Source organism: Tympanuchus pallidicinctus, unplaced genomic scaffold (genome assembly GCF_026119805.1).
Source record: "Tympanuchus pallidicinctus isolate F22 unplaced genomic scaffold, pur_lepc_1.0 scaffold1, whole genome shotgun sequence".
NCBI classification, from domain to species: domain Eukaryota; kingdom Metazoa; phylum Chordata; class Aves; order Galliformes; family Phasianidae; genus Tympanuchus; species Tympanuchus pallidicinctus.
In genome coordinates, this window is record NW_026294618.1 from 64,623,614 (window position 1) to 64,638,195 (window position 14,582).

At 43.9% G+C, this 14,582-nt stretch overlaps 1 protein-coding gene across 2 annotated transcripts in view; it reads right to left on the reverse strand.

The window, feature by feature from the left end:
- LOC128080935 (solute carrier family 22 member 2-like) overlaps window positions 1-14,582 on the reverse strand; it is a 29,906-nt gene that overhangs the window by 14,633 nt on the left and 691 nt on the right. For both annotated transcript variants that reach the window (XM_052683774.1, XM_052683755.1), the window contains exon 2: window positions 10,972-11,809. The gene's annotated coding sequence lies outside the window, so the exon portion shown is untranslated. The remainder of the gene's footprint in view (window positions 1-10,971; window positions 11,810-14,582) is intronic.

Consider the following 14,582-nt stretch of genomic DNA (forward strand, 5'->3'; position numbering starts at 1 on the left):
GGGCACTGCATCTGAGCATCAGAAGTGTGGATTTGGACAAAAACTTCTGTGGGCAAAGGCTTCGGCCATTTAAAGCATATTTCTACTGGTGAATGTTCTGAAAACAGGTTTTGTTGTTCCTCTTTTCTAGTCAAAATGAAACCACTTTGCAGCTTGTCTAGTACTTCTGGAGGGAATCCCTGGGCAGGTTGGTGTCACTGAGTTAATGTCTCTCCCAGGAGCACTCAGTGACCTCTCAGGTTTATGAAGCACAAAACTAAATGATGAACTTTGGAGGTAAACAGAGGTGATAAGTAATGTGATATTTTGTAGGGCTATTAATAACAAGTCCTGCTGAGTTGCAGTGAAATCATACCTGGAAATTGTCAAGAATCCCAAATGGGATTGCTACTTTGCAATAAACATCTTTTACAGCTAAGAAAAGCACAAACCTTTGACCATTTACAACTTAACTGTTCACCTATCTGTGTTTAATTCTGTTTTACATCAGAAGCAGGGAACAGGCTATTTCCCTTGTGAATGCTTCAGGTCAGAGGGAAAGGACCTCAGTGCACAAGCCCTTAAACTGTACTCCCAGCTGCACACACACAGCTTCTCAGTGCATGTATTTGACACATCTGTTCTCAGCTAAAATTTGGGCCAGCAAAAACCCAATTAATTGCAACAAAAGTGCATAAAGCATCCCAAAGGTGTGTTTACTCCCTTTTCTGATTCTGCCAGGTTTAGTTTCATCCTGGAGGAAGACTGATATAGTTACTGGGTTCATCTGCCAGTTTTGCTGGCAGAGGGTTGTCTCCATTTGTAAGGTATACTAGTGTTCCTTCTCTTGGAAAACCTCTAGTGGCACTTAGAAATTCTCTTGTATTGCCAGTAAGCTAGTTTTAGATATTGCATGGCACCTGGAGGATTCTTCTATCGAGCTGCCCTCAAATATCTTAGCAAGACTCCCTAAGACTGGTGACACCAGCCATAGGGGAACAGAGGGGTTTTCCCTAATGAACGTTGTGTGAACATCCTCCTCACATTCCGGTTCTTCAGTAACTGTTTTGGAAAGTAACTCCAGAGAAGAACAGCCATTGCATCCAGCCTTGTTCCCTGGCTGAGGCACACCTCAGCCTGTTGAACTCCATCCTCCATCCTGTTGGACAATTCATGTGATAGCTCAGCAGGGCTCAGTGTACGTATTGGTGTCTGAGCTGGTGGGACAAGGGCTTCCAGTTGAGGAGATGGAGCAGGGCATGCCTTGGCTAGTCCATTCCACCAACACGAGGGAATGGAAATTTCATTGACATATGACTTCTGTCATTTTAGCACATCAGAGTGTGTTTGTTTGATCACTTTAAGAAGTTTTGCAGATGAGTTTTTTTCACTTTTGAGGGGGATGGAGTAGAGAGCAAGCATGTATGCAGTTCTGTTGGTAGATCTGAGTGCAAATGAACATACAGCACGATAGCTTACCAGTGTGACATCTGTATTGAGAACCTAAACAAGGCTCTATTTGGCCTAAAGCACTGTTCCACACCCACACTGCTTAATCTTTACCACCTCATTCTGCTTTCCCTTGTTCTCATTACCGTGGTCTTCACAATGCCCAGATGTGTTTGGAGCAGTGACACAGGCCAAAACCTGCTACTAGTGGCCAGGATGGAAAAGATCACCCTGTTTCAGGATGATGCATTCAGATGTAAGCCATACCATGCTACATGCCTCCAGCAACAAAAATGGCCTCTGCTCATTTTATTTGTTAGTGCAAATGCAGTACAATGTTAATCAGTGTATAATGTGTAACAGCAGCTGGGGATCAAAGTAAACAAAGCTGGAGCTGTTCTCTCTGCAAAGAATATCTGGCAAAAGAACCATATTGCCCTGCAGAAGAACCATATTGCCCTACAGTCCATAAAGCAAAGCATCAGCTCTGGCAGGTTTTCTGCATATAATCAGTAATCTCGTCAGTTTACAGCAGTGAAACATTACCGTGCCCTACTATACAGATGTCCTCCTTCCAAAAGATGTGTTCCTGTACTCTGACCCTCCTGACTTTAGATGTATGCTTGCAGGGCTGAGTGAAATAGGAATGAAACAAAGCCTAAAATTCTGCTCTAAAAAATTGGATACAGATGCAAGCCAGGTCTAATTAATCCACAATAGTAATGTATAATTATAGCATATATGCTGTCAAACAATAGCCCTGACAATCAAAGAACTGAAAGCATCTTCTCACTCCTGAAGATCAAAACTGAAATAGAAGGATTTAACAGGCATTCTAGAGAGGTTAGCCTTCAGGTCTTTGAGAATTCAGGCTAAAATGACTTATTAAAGATGCCTTAGACAGTCATTTCCACTAAGGTGCCTGCTCTGGTGCTCACCTATATGCAAGCATCGCTGTGTTGAATTCCTTCTGGTGAGTCATTCTTTTATCCACATCACTTAGTTGTGCTTTCGGTTAGTGCTTTGCTGTATGTAGTTTTATTGCAACTCTGTTTCCTGTTAGGAGATAAGCATTTAACAGGGATCTTTACAGGTGATGCTACGAGCCAGAATCAAGTACTGATCTAAGGATCAGATTTAAGGAAGATATACTATATTCACAGGAGTATCTTTGAGAATCACTGCATTCAAACAAGCAATGAGCCATGTTGCCACTGGGGTTCATTGCTTATGCATTAGGGAGGAGGTAGATGAGACAGTCAGAGCCACTCAGACTTCTTAGTGGGAAGGTCTCACTTCCTATTCCTTTTCCACTGACCAGCTCTGGCACTTGTTAGTCCTGTACATCATGAACAAAACCAGATCACTGATTAGGTAAATGCTGATCCTAGTAACTATTGGGATAGTTTTATCTTGCAGTAGTCAGACATAGGGGCTTAGCGAAGGGCTGAGGAGGGGCAGAGTCAGTACAAGGGAAGGGACCAGACCACATGGCTGGGAGCCACTGGTAGAGAGAGGTTGGAACATGGAGCAAAGGACAGGGTCACAGAATGACAGAATGGCTGAAGTTGGAAGAGATCCAGCCTAAGCCCCTGTTCAGGCAGGTTCCCCTAGAGCACATTATCTGGGATTGCATCCTGGTGGGTTTTGAATATCTCCAGAGAAGACGACACCATAACCTCTCTAAGAAACCTGTGACAGTGCTTCATCACCTACATAGTATGGAAGATTTTCCTCATGTTCAGTCTTCCTGTGTTTCAGTTTTTTGCCTGTTTCCTCTCATCGTATTGCTGGGCACCACTGAGATGAGTCTGGCCTCAATCTCTTGACACTCTCCATACAGATATTTGTAGACATTCATAAGATCACCTCAAGCCTTCTCATTGTTGGATTGTATATGCCCAGGTCCCTCAGCCTTTCTTCATAAGAGAGATGCTCCAGACCCTTCATCATTTTAGAGCCCTTTGTTAGATGTTCTCCTTATAGTGACAAGCCCAGCTGTCACATAGCTTCAGTTTTCAGTAGGGCTTCACCTCAGCTGACTTCAGCCATGTCAGTGCTGAGCATACAGTCTGAGCTAGATGTCCATGCCTGCTGTCCATGCCTGTCTAGTCAACAGAGAAGGACAGGTGTATAGTAGAAGCCTTCAAAGGTGATTGACAGAAGAACTGTGCACCCAGAGCTGTTAGCAGCCATCTGGATGAGGTGTTGACACATGAAGACATTTCTGGCAAGTTAACTAAGACATAAAGTGCTGGGCTCAGAGTGGGACTATGCTGACATGCTGACTGCTCGCAGCACCTGATCTGTTGTGAATCCTTTTGGGAGAAAGGTGTAGGTCAAAAATGCAAAAAAGCAAAAAAAAAAAAAAAAATTTTGGGTAGCCCAGGTATCATAACTCACCAGTGTTTTCCGTCACAGGATCTCAGGTTTTCAGACCCAGAGGTGAGAACTAGGTATCTAAAAGCCAAGAGCTGACTATAGAGGGAGCCTACGCACCTCTGTTTTTAGGCTAAGTTATTTGAAGAAACCAGTGTTTGTTCTTGGTATTTATTTACATCTAAAGAATGCATTACATAACTGAAAGAAAGAGAAACAGAATGTACCTTATGGTTGGTTCACTTAGTACTAACACATTTTTCTTAGATGATAATTACACTGTATTTGGCAAAAAAAACCCCTCTATCTTTGGATTACCCGCCTCTAAATCCACAAGTCTCTACATGAGCTCATTTTCTCATCACTAATTACCACACAGTATTGTGCAACCTGGGAGTAGCTCTGCTTATGACAACTCAGTGCACAGTCCTCACTCTTCAGCTTCTGCTGTGGCATGCAGTGTGATCTGCAGCTGGAGTTTGCCCTCTGAACATTGCATTTCTGCTTTTGCAGTGGGTGGGAGCATGGCTGAATCACTCTGCCACTGGTGTTGGGGCACAGAGGCCACACATGGCTGGGTTGATGGATGCTCATGCTGCACCACAGCACCTCAGCATGCTGAGCACCTGTGCCAGGGGGTGCTGCTGTTTTGTTCTGGCTCACCAAGGAGACAGCAAGGTCACCCTGCAGCACACCTGGGACATGGGCAGCTGCTCTTATCGGAGGGGGTGGAGATAACATACTTCTATGGGGAGAAAAGACTTCTGGTGGTAACTACTGGTACAGAGTCTAAAGGGTGTGCTTCGCACTTCAGGAAAAATACATGGGTTTTGTTCAGTGGCGATCTGAGCTTTTGCACATGCCCACCCACCCATATAGTTCACAAAACTTGTCCAAGAGCTGCATGGAGGGTGAGGCTCTTTTCAGACAGAGGTGAGGTTGTACCTGATGTGGATATGGGCCAGTGTGGGCTGTTTGCAGCTATCCTTGTATTTCAGCCCATTCTGCTATCACATCCAGCCACTGGGAATGGCTGGGAAGCATGCTGGTGCTGAGCTTTAGTCTCCTGATCACCTGCCATTCATGTTTGGAAAATTACTAGCCTGGTTCCAGAGGGCTTGCATTCTAAGTTTCAGGTTTATTTCCTTTGTGTATGTGAACTGCTGATACCAGCTCTAAGGGGAACGGAACTCAGCATGAGACCAGCAGTGCAAACAATACAGATATTACAAAGCTAGATCCTACACAAGGATCTTGACAAATGAGTGAGGATGGAGTGGACATGTAGAGACTGCAGCATAACATAGGTTTTTGCTGGGAGAAATTTAGCTTGCGCCAACTCTGCTGTTAGAGGCAATGTGCTGGGTAACTGCACTCTTAGGTACACAGCAAGGGCTGAGGCAGTATCTGTTTTACAGTTCATACTCTGCACACTGTAGAGTGGGGACAGCACTTGCCCTGCTGGGGGTGAAGAAGAGGCTGCTTCTCTGAGAGACAGGAGGGTGCATGGAGGAGAGGCTGAACTGCAGAATCACAAGACAAGACTGCTCTGGAGCAAAATACCCCAACCCCAGAAAGATGGAGAGGATCAGGGGAGCATGGGAAGATGCTGCTGTTGTCCTTCAAGACTGATTTGTCCTCCTTGGAGACCCTAAACTCATCTTGTTCTGTTTCAACCTGCGGCAGATCCTACTGACTGTTCCTGCAGCCCTTGTCCTGGGCATCCAGATGAAATCCCATGAGATCCTTGAGGCAACAATATACAAGTACCTGGAGTGGTGGACTGCCTCAAGCCAGTCCTATTAGGATAAAATGTGGCATAACACTCTGAGACCTGATTTTCTGCATTTCTAACAGCCCTGCTTTTAAGGTGGCTGCTATGAAAGCAGTTTGACCAGATGCTCAGCTTGGGTCTGCTGCCTCTGGCACCATACAGGTGCTGCCCCAGCAGAGGACTACGTTTCCAACACTACCTCTTATGGATGGTGCTCGTAAGTCTTCTCTACTAGAGAAGTTGAGAGATCACACTCTTTCATTTCCATACCTTAGCTTTAGTTTTTGGGTTTTGGTGTCTTTTAGTTTGGTTTAATGAATATTTAGATGTCCATCTGCACTTCTGGGAGATAATAATACATGTTGGTGCCACAAATCCTATTGCAACTACACATGAGATAATGCAAATGTAATCTCACAGCATCTAGAAGGATAAAGAAAGCTGCCAAGGAGCTTAATGCCAAAATGGACACACCTATATAAAGAATGATTCAGCTGAATGCTACAGATCTATCGTGAATTGTATTTCAGCCTTGTATTGGTTCAGTAGTAGCAGTTATTGGAGGGATAATGACAGCACAAAAAATTTCTGTTAGGACTATGACAATCAGAGAAGGCACCGTCTTCTTTGTTTTTGCATTTTCTGCACTATTTGTAAATCCAGACTCTGTTTTTAAAATATTTTTTAACTTAACTGCAAAAGGACAAGGATTGGAAGAATCTAGCAGCTATCCTTGTGTGGTTTTGTATATATATGTACAGAATTATAGTTAAACAAGCACCAAAGATGAGACATTGAACTTTTTATAGCAAATGATTGGTGGAATTGACACGTTTATGGACAGCTTCAAAAAGAACCAAAACAAAAACAAAAAACAAACCAAAAAACCTGGCTGGATTTGGCTCTGGGCAGCCTGGTCTGGTGGTTGGCAACTCTGCCCTTGACAGGGGGATTGAAACTATATGGTCATTATGGTCCTTTTCAACCCAGGCCATTCTATGATTCATTCTATGGTTCTATGAACGTGGACAGCCTTCCTTCCCTTCATCCCCAGGGCTCTGTAACTTCAGTGTGACTGACTAGACTAAAGAGTCTGGGCTGAGAATGGAAGGTTGTCCACAATGAAAGGCAAGGAAGCTTGCTAGCAGGCAGCATTGAAGCCAAACATTATGTATGGAATATGACTTAGGAATCTGAGACAGATGTTTTTTGATTGAGTCTTCCCCAGTGGCCACTAGTACTGCTGTGCTGCCCAGCAGGCTTAGAGGCTGCCCTTCTGACTGATCAGGTGCCTCAGTTACTGCCTCTGGTGAAAGAAGCAAGGCAGTGGGTAGATGCTGGTCATCATTAGACATCCCCTTCAGGGTGGTGGTAGGTGGGAAGAAACTACCCATGAGCTTCAGTGAGATCATATTGGTACCCCTGAGCATCTGTAGGGCTGGTTGCCTTCTTGAATGAACAGCTTGTGAGATACCTGAGCTTCTGAAGTGATCAGCCATGGGAAACCCCAGCCAATTTACATCAAAGGGAGTGCGATCATTGGACTTGGCTCGAGTGTACCATAAATCCAGCATAGAGTTACTATGGGGCTGGAGTGTGTCTGCTTTTGAGGTATGAGGAACTGGATAGCTGCAGCTGGGAGAGCTCCCAGTGGAAGGCCCTCTTTCAGTAAATGGAGCGGAGGTGCCAAGTCATGCACATTAGTTTAAGTGACAGCAGAAGAACAGTACATCCCTCTGGACCCATGGTGGTTTCCCCAGGCTGAGGTGGTGGAACCAGCAGCGCAGACAGTTTTGCAGTGCACAGGTTGTTCTGCAGAAAAGTAACTTGGACTGAATGACCTCATAAAATGCGTGTTGTGACAGTCCTATTGAGCAAGACATCCATTTAATGCAGGATTCCAGTGACTTGTCAGTTACTGGGCTGCTCCCATGAGGATGACACGTAAGAGTAATTGGACTGTGACTGTACCAGGAAATTCAGAGCCTCAGTTTCATTTTTATGAGTCCCTGAGAGTAGAAGTTGGTAGCAGGACAGTGAGTTAGGACAGTGGGGAGCATCCAGCTTACCAACTAGTCACAGAGATAAAGTATGTGCTTTTGCAGGCTTTTTCAGACCAGGTCATAACTACATTGCAGCAATGTCAACATTTAACTGCACCTGATCCTTGAATGCAGCAGAAGATGCTGGGATCTCAACTTTTCTACCTGATCTCTGGATAAGTCTTTACTGTGACCTGCAGCAGAATTGAACACTCCAATAATGCCAGCACTAGTTCCCAGCTTGCACAGTACACAACGCTGACATTAATTGCCTTTAAATAAACACGTGCTTCTGTTGAATTAGTGCACATGATATAGGGTGTATGCCAGATTTCTGCTTTTACATGGGTCTCATTGCCAGCCCCAGGATGACAGGAGATACCCAAGCCAGTAGACCATGAGGAACTTCACCAGAAAGTCTCTTCAGTACTTTCTGGACAAACCATGCAAGTTTATACACGTGGTTGAAGTCACTGAGAAATGTTTCCTTGAATTCTGAAGACACAAGAGGAATAGTGGATAGAAATACATCTGTCAAGGAATGTGCCAGGCAGGTGACAGCATCTTCTTCAATTTGGAATTTGGACAGAGTAGGGTGTGCAAACCTCAGCACAACTGTCCTTCCATGCTGGTCCTCTGTAGGGCTGTACCATGCTACCATGAGGCCACAAATCTGAACCCAGCTCAAATCAAATATGACAGCTACCCAGTAGGGAGAAATACATGTCAGCCTCCTAAACTCTGATTTTACCTAGAACATCCTGTAAGACTTGTATGTGCTCTTATTTACAGGTGGCAACTGTTAAGTCAGATGGTAACACACAAGAACATTGTTTAAACTTCTGGTTTACTGTGGTTATCTTGGGGTTTCCAGTTACAGAGAATTCAATAGAAAAACAATTTCCTGTGCCATACCCGGAGCACTGCGGTGACGCTATGGTGGCATCTGGTGATGCAAACTCCCATTCTCATGTCTCCCAGTAAGCTCAGAGTGTGCTGTGGTGAAGATTTTGTGGTCTATTCCTGTTCAGCCTCTTTTCCTCCTTGGTTCTGAGGTCACAGTGCTTGTGCGTCACGTTCCCATTTGAGTTTGGTGCCATGTATTGTTGCTTCTTCTTCCAGCACTGCCTTATAATCAATTTTTTTCTAGCCAGTGACCTTTACCTCAGGCCTCATCTTGCATCAGGACTCCATGTGCAGGCTATCACCCCAGCTGCCCCTTGGGAGCAGCCATGTCACTGGGCCAGTTGTGACTGCAGCCATCAGTGCAGCCTCTCTGAATCCTCAGTCTAAGGCTTGCACAAACACACAGCATTCCTCTGGGAAAGGTGAGCAGTGCAGAGGAAGCAGGCTGCTGTCCACCTACCTCCACCAGGTGAACTTAAGACACTGTGTCACAGGCTGTGCAGCAGCAGACAGGGAGATCCTGAATGCTTTCTGGGACGGCAGCTCCCTTGCCACAGACCAGTTGTTTTTCCCCACCATCCTCATCTCCTCACAGACTTTCCCATTTGAGCCTAACCTGCCATCCCCGGTTCTGCTGGTTTTTGCAGTTATTTGGTATCTGTGGTATGGTAGCCTCTGTGTTTTGTGCCTGGGTCAGCAACTCCTTTGAGCTGCTAACTCCCTGCTGAAATATTAGCAGCTGTGTGGGCCCAGCATGGATTGGTGCTGTGTGCAGCTGGGTATTTGGAAGTTGAGTGGTTGGGATGGTGCCAGAAGCTATGCTGCTGATGCTTATGTGGAGATGACATGGCAACACTGCTGTTTTATGTATTAAACAAAACCGAAGTTGACCTCTTCTACTTCACCTCAGCTACGGGAAGAAAAAATAGCATATGAAAATACTAAACTACTGAACTAAAAATACTGTATGGAATAATCCTCTAAATAATCTTTTAATGAAGCTCATGTCTGGATGAGCCTCCGAAATCTCTGTTTCAAGGATCTGACAGTTAATCCAGTAAAAGCCTGTTTGCTGAAGCTGGTCCTTGCCATCTCCTCAGCTCAGTGTAGACGCACAAATAGGTGGGGCCAAGAATGCCAGCTGCCCCACAGAGCTTTTGTAGGCATCTCCGCAGGGACACAGCAGCTGTTGGTACTGCCTTGTAGGGGTCCCCTCCCTGCTTCCCAGTGTGAAGCTGGGTTACCTACTACCCTTTGTTTGGTCTTGGTGGTTTCCTGTATCACTTTGTTGCCCCAGACTCACACTGTATTATCTTGTCTAGTCCCAAAGACACAAGTGACAAACTTTGCACCCAGTCACTGCATGGTTTGTTTCACAGGAAAATGAATATGAATGCTGCAATTTCTGAGGAATACTGGGCTTGAACTGACCTTTGTTTCAGCTCATCTGCTTGCTCAGAATTTCAGGATCTCAATAGCTGTTCCCTTTCTGCCTTGATTTTCAAATGTTTGTTGAATCAGTCCTGCTGTGGGTCTTCACATCATCTATTTACATATTTGTGCTTTTTTTTTTTTTTTAATTATTCTTAAATGCTTAGAAGCATTAACCAAAGAAGGTGAAATATAGTAATTTAGTGTAGTAAATGTAATGACATTTCAAAGCAAATGAGCCTTAAAACAACTGAAAGTAATTAAAATAACCTGTGGTAGGTTCATACGTACAAAAAATGCCCATTTTGGGTAGTGTGCTAGGTGATGGAGCATGAACAGTGAGGGTGTATGCCCAGTTAAACAGCCACATGGAAGTGGCTTTGTCCTTCCTATTATTAAAGCATGCTCATCAAATAGAAGGTAAGAACCCAGACATACAGGATTCCTTCTGGTTTGTGTTGTGAAGTGAGAACAAAGGACACAGTGTTATAGCAGAGATAAACTACAAAACCAGTCAACTATAAATAGACTGTTAGCACTGTGAGCTTCCAAAAACAACAAGATGGAGATTAGAGGAAGGCGTTGAAGAATTATGGGTTCACATCCAAAAACCAACAACAAGCAAACGAACCAACCATCCAAACACACACAAAAAAAAACACCCAACAACAACAACAACAACAACAAAAACCACCACAAGCAAAACTGATCTCATTTCCCCACTTTTTCCAGGCAGGACTTGAGGCAAGTATAGCCTGAGAAAGAAGGCAAGCAGTAATTCACAGCTGCCTGATAACAGTGTGGTACTTTTTTTTTTTTTTTTTTTTTTTTGGGGGGGGGGGGGGGGGGGAAGCTTTCATTCTTATCTCTAGAAATATTCTTGCTTGTTGCACTATATGAGGTAACCCTTGTTTAACTCAGGCTTCCTTATCTTGTGACCAAAAAAATCCAGTTATTTAAAGTTATTAGCAAGGTTCTTCCAAGCATACTCTGAAATTATAGGATATTTACCTGAACAGGAAGATAGTGCAGCTCCTCTACTGGTCTCCAGTGCTTAGAGAGATGCAGGTGTTTGCTGTTTCCTGAGTAGCATTAAAGTCAGTGAGGCACAGACCCTTCTTATCAGAGGGGTATCTGAATGCCTAGAACCTCATGCTCTCCAGAAGATGACAGGTGCAGCGTACAGCTGTTGTGGTGCAGTCAGCCATCCAGGCCTTGGAGTGCACTGTTTCTCAACAGCCCTTGGTACCTGAATTCCCACTCTCTGCACTGAGGCAGCAGAATGTGAGGATGGTCTTTGGCTGTAAGTTAGAGGATGTCTTCCTGCTCTGCTCTAACCTTTTTGCTTATACATGCTCAAAATAAATATAAATATGGTCCATAAACATGGGCTATCTCAGTTGTGCTCACTGCTCTCTCCCTCTCCTGTGTGTGCCTCTTTGTTCCTTTTTTGCTTTTCCCTTCATGCTTTGTTTTTTCTTTCTCACTTGGACTTTCCCATTTCTCCCTGTATCTCTATCTTTCTCTGCTATTTCAGCTGCTGTGCTTGTGATGAGTACAGATCCCCCTGGTTGTAGTGCTCTATAGTTCCTAGAACTACACTTATGTCTATTTGTTCTTGGAACCAGATAGTAAAAATAGTCTAACAGCCATGGAAATAGTGAGGGAGATGAGTACATGTATTGTACATTGCTTTCATGGACTGCCAAAAGGTGGAAACCCCGTTGCTTGATATTGACTTTTCCCATGTCTCAAAGCTAGCCTGCAGCTAACTAAGTTGATCTTGGAGGTCTGGGAAAGGATATGCTCCACTGAGTAGAGTTGCACCTCTTGGACAGAGAGAGAAAATCTGAAAGAAAAATAATTGAGAGAGAAAAGATGAAAATGGGTAGTGAGGAAAAAGAAAGCTTGATAAAGTGTAAGGAAAAAAAGCCAAAAAAGCTCCAAACCAGACAAAAGAGCTGTCAGAGAAAATGCTGCATGTAATCTAGTATCCTGACTTGGAATGAGATTGTACATGTGTGGGAGAGGGGGTCATAAACTTCTATAACTGCCCCCCAAAGGAGATCTTACTCTGATCTCAAGGAATCCACTATTTTATCTCCAAGATTGAAGTCTTGTATTTTTTCCATCCTGGTTTCTTAATGAGATGTATGAACGAGATGTTAACAAGAGCTCTATGAACATGCAGTATTTATGGGGGCTGTGGTTAAGGTTCTTCACTTCAACATGGAGGAGCAATGATTTCAGCACAGAACCACTGCAGCTGGCTTTCAGTGGGGGTGAAGCGACTGGAGAGGAATTAAGGACTCTCTCATCTTCTGCTTTGAACTGAGCTTTGCCATTAAGGTACTGTAATTTGAGCTACTACTACCAAGCTCATCACCATGGACTCTGCTGTGAAGCCACCAAGTAGTGGAGGTACAGACAATCCCCAAATGCTGCAGTCCAGCAGAAGGGCTGCCCCTTTTCCTGGCATGGAGGGCTGAAGAAAAGACTGGTATGGGCAGTCTTCTTGCCCTAGGATGGGGTGATACCGATGTGTTTACACTCCTGTTGCTTTAGGCTACCTCATCTATAGCAGATTTGTATGGGAGACAAACATTTGGGAGTATGAAGCAGCATCATCAAGTTGCATAATGAGCAGGGTGGATGATGGCTGCCCGAACACACCCCAAGGCCCTCTTTTATCTGGCTTTCTACAGCACATGTTTTTGTGTACAATTTAGTCACAGAAACAATGCTATAATCTATGATTGTGTCCTAAGGTGGATACGTATTCAGTGATGTCACTGCTACGTTGCTTACGTTGTCCCAGAGGATACCAAGGTTTTTAAGTTTCTCTGAAGCACCGGTAAGTTATCTGGAGCGTTATGCTAAAACTGGAACTTCCTAGGATTTGACCAGAGTAGGTATTGATCCAAGTCTTTTATGCTGTCACCCAGACATATATGTCATACTGGTTGAGCCATAAGTGGGCAGGAAGTGTATGTCTTCTCTAGACTACATAGTTTTCATTCTGTTTCTGAAATAGCTGTGACATTTAGGGGTCTAAAGACAGCTCCAAACAAAGATGCTTGTGTTTGTATTTTAGCTGTACTTCCATATCTCTTTCTCCTCTGCTTCCCTTTCATCACTGCTTCTGCCTCTGCTCTTTCCCTGGCTTGCTGCCTTCCCACCTTCCCCCTCCTTCTTTTTTTGTTCACTACTCCACGTCTATTTTTTTCTGCTTCTATCATCTTCACCAGTCAACATCTTCCTCAGCTATGTATTCCCTTGCATATCTCTCAATATCAAAGAGCACTGTTTATTTTATTATATGCAGAGGACAAAATGCTTGAAATGCTAATTTGACCCCAAGATCTGTCCACAAAGAAGAGTTGAAGGCATTCTCTAAAGAGGATGCAGTTGCAGGCTTTGTATACAAACCCATCATCTTCTTGACCTCAAATATGTTCAGTTTTTGCAGTTCATGAAATTGAAGTTCCAGGAAAGCCTTGGAAAAAATGGGAATTGCTTTACTTGTAGAGTAACGTTAATGCTCATTCCCATGAATCTCTCACTGGGATGTTTTAGATTTCTTTCACAAACTGTAGCCTAGCAGAACATTGATATGATATAGTGGCAAATATTGATAATTCAGTTTTGGACCAAGGAATGAAAACAAGTATGAATGCTATGGAGGTCACCTTGACATTGTCTATGCCAGACAATTGAATTGACTTTACTGAATGAATCATTATGTCTATGACCAACAATTACAGTAAGTAATATCAGGAACATTCCCAGATTTCTGCTGCTGAGACTTTGAACTGATCTCTCCCAACTGCCAGCTTTTCTTTCAGATTCTGGTGCACATTCTGTGCACAGTAGGAGCATAATGGATGAGAGCAATGAAATTTTGTCAACCAGCTGCTAGACCATGCTTACTTTAGGAAAAGAAAGTAGTTCCTGATGAAATGCTCAAATACTGCTCAGATATCACATCAGACATACATCAGCTCCATTAACTTAGAGGTGGAAATGGATGGCTTCTTAAACAGGTGAAATGCTGACCAGGGATACATTGTTATATGGTGTACAGGAGACCACTTGTGGTTCAGAGCTGAGCTAACACTCAACATGAAAGTCACATTTCTTACTAGAGAAAGGCTTGAGAAGAAGCCAATGTTTCACACACTCAAGCAGAGCTGTGAGAGCACTGCACATCAGTGCACTGTGAGAGCCTGCATCAAGCTCTGTCCCTGTTGGTTTAACTTGGAGGTGGTCCTACAGAGAAATTTCCCTGGTCATGGCAGCTGTCAGAATCTTCCATCTAATCTTTGGCACCCCAGTGTGATCAACCCTTGCTCAGCCCCGCTGATATAAAACAGTTTATTGTGTTCAAAGCCAGCCATCAGACTCTGCTATTCTTCCTTAGGCACAGACCTGGACACAAAGGTCACCTCTAAGCTTAATTATTACAAAACAATTTAACTGGCAGACAAGTGAAATTTCCTGAAAAGCATCTCTTGATACAAGCACAGTAGCTCTTCTACCTTCAGCACTCATCTTTGCCAAGCTCACAGTACAGCCTGGTTTCACATCTGGTATAAAACCCATGTCAGATAGACTGTATAGTG